We start from the raw sequence: 2,683 nt of genomic DNA on the forward strand, positions 1-2,683 counted from the left end.
ATGACCCTTATTCTTTGGGTTCACAATACTATCACTAGGAAGACCACCCTTTGGCCTAGCATTTAATTAGGTGGAAATTTTCCTGATTGGATTTTCCAATTGCTTAATGAAGGTATAGAGGGACACCACAGTTTTATTAAGTAGCAAAAAATCACCTTTTATTTCAAAAAACATTTTATCCATTCCTTCCACTCTCATCAAGATCTTTGCCTAAACATCTTCGAACTTGTACTTGTCGAGATCAACTCGGCTCTTTGTTCTTTGCTTGATCATGGGAAGGCACAGAGCACTCATAGTCACAATCTTTATCCCTCATATCATGATCATTTTCATGGTCCATCAACCTTGGTTCCCACCTTTCCTTTAATAGGCGGAGGGAAACCCGTGGATAGTTTTCCAAGTACCAAATCTCCTCATCAGGCTTTTTAGACTCTTTATCATCTTCATAGGATTTTGATATCACGACATTTACTAGTTTTACTAGTGCACCCATCACATGTTTTGTCAAAAGATCTATTTGCATAATCATCTTAGCTATGTTCTCCTCTCTTTCTTAATTTTGTTTCCTTTGTTCCTTTTAAACCAAGGATATAGTGGGAGAACTCTTATGAACCTCGGCATCTCGGGTATGTTATCCTTGATTTTTCTTGGTAACCTAATCAAGTAAATTCATTGCAGCATGATAATGCAACTTCAAATACATGGTATAAAATTTGGAGAAGCATATTCTACAGGACGTCATGGTTTGGACATTACTTTAGTTTTCCGTTGAATATTTCCCATACCTCATACAAAGGCTCTCCATTCAATTACCTAAAATTAATGATTTCATCCCTCAACTAAATCATTTTGGATGGTGGGAAATACCGTTTAATAAAGGCCGTGGTGAGTTTATCCCATGAATTGATAGACCCGGCTGGAAGATATTGGGGCCATAATACCGCCTCTCCCATTAAAGTAAATGAGCAGAGGTCAAGCCGGATGGACTATTAGGTTGTGTGTGAAATATCAAGGGTGCACACACTTCTATAAAATTCTTTGAATAAAGGTTGGGGTCCTCAGAAGCTTGCCCTAAAAAAAAGGTCCTTCATTTACAACATGTAGAACATGATTCTTGTGACATAAAAGACACTATTCCTTTGCGTAGGTGGGATCTAGATAGAACTTGAATTACCAATGTCATTGAGTTTACCCTTATCATCAAGGGGGACGTCAAAAGAGCCAGCTTGTAGCATTTTCTCTCATGGTTCCGTGTATAATACGTAGATCACCTATAAAATAACAACCAAAATAAATACATACCACTATAGGTATACCCTAAGTAAGAACCAACACCGCACAAATGAAAAATAAATTTTACTCCCTGGCAACGATGCCATTTTGATAATTCTTACTTATACCAGTTAAAGTGGAAGAGGATAGTTGTTGTCAATATCCCAATTTGTGTTGAGGTAGAATCCACAAGGAGTGAAAGATAGATTTCTAATCTTATGGTAAATTAAGTCCTGTTAAGATAATACCCGAAGTGTTAGTAAAGTAAACATAATAAAAAGTGGGGTTCTCTTGGTTAAGGGAAAATGCATATCATTATTAACTTGAATTCACAAACTAAGCAACAAACTTTAATGCAACTTTGATATTTGAAGAACTTGGGATTATGTCTACCTAAGGGCAACATAGGTTTGGGTGTGTGAGATTTGATGTACATGCTCTTAAGTTACTAATGTGGTAGGCCAGGTCTAGGACCCTTGAGGCTAATTTATCACTAAAACATCAAAGATTTTACTTGTTGACCCTTTCGGGTACCTAAAAAGTGTGAAAATCATATTCACCCACTACCTCAATTTGGGTATCCCTATTTCTAGGATGATACCCAAGGTAAAGTTAACTGAAAAGTCACCCTTATGTCTAAGATAGTGAAAATGAGTAAAGAAAACCTAATAATTGTATATTATTGCCTTGGTTTCTGCATCCCTCTTTCACAGATGTTGAGGATTCCAAAAGTTCACCCAAACCTTTCTATCAAAGATGGTTTAGGATTTCAAGAGCATACGGTTTTCACCCACAAATTCCAACCATTTTAATAAAGAAATAGTATAACCCATTATTATCTAACTAGAATGTACACAAATACAATCAAAATAATCCCAAGACTAAATAATCCCAAGACTAAAATATTTTGCTACTCATGAAGAAAAGATAGAAACATATACCAAATGGGGTTGTTCAAGGGATCCATTTGTCATAAAAACAAAAATAAACATCTCAAAATGAAATTTATAATTCTTTCCTAATTTAAGGTTTCACTTTGTAATTCAAAGTATTGATAGTTTGTAGAATGCAAAAAATGGGAATGGGTTTTAAGCTTTTAAAGGATTTGGGGTCGGCTGCTGAAAATTATGAAATTGCCCCTGAGCTAAATCATGCGTGATCGCGATTGCACCAGATTCACCGTAATCACGGCTAGCGCAACCGCATGTAGATCAATGCGATCGCAGTTGCTGACCATCTTGACTGACCACGATCGCAGCCCTTAGGCCGCAATCACGGTAAGTGTGGTCTATTTTTGCTCCAGGTCTTTTATCTGCACTTCCTTTCTCTTACTTTGATCCTTTTATGCTCAAATCCACATCATTCCATCTCATAACCTGTATTCCAAGAAAATGTGGATATTAGTGCATTG

The 2,683-nt window shown here is 36.6% G+C and overlaps 1 non-coding gene across 1 annotated transcript; it reads left to right on the top strand.

Annotated features, from left to right (window-relative positions):
* The first annotated feature begins 735 nt into the window (after window positions 1-735).
* On the top strand, window positions 736-842 carry LOC124891627. The gene has a single exon (XR_007049770.1). It is a non-coding gene; the product is annotated as a small nucleolar RNA R71 (small nucleolar RNA).
* Window positions 843-2,683: the final 1,841 nt, after the last annotated feature.

The sequence above is a fragment of the Capsicum annuum genome, unplaced genomic scaffold, assembly GCF_002878395.1.
Source record: "Capsicum annuum cultivar UCD-10X-F1 unplaced genomic scaffold, UCD10Xv1.1 ctg3885, whole genome shotgun sequence".
NCBI lineage: Eukaryota > Viridiplantae > Streptophyta > Magnoliopsida > Solanales > Solanaceae > Capsicum > Capsicum annuum.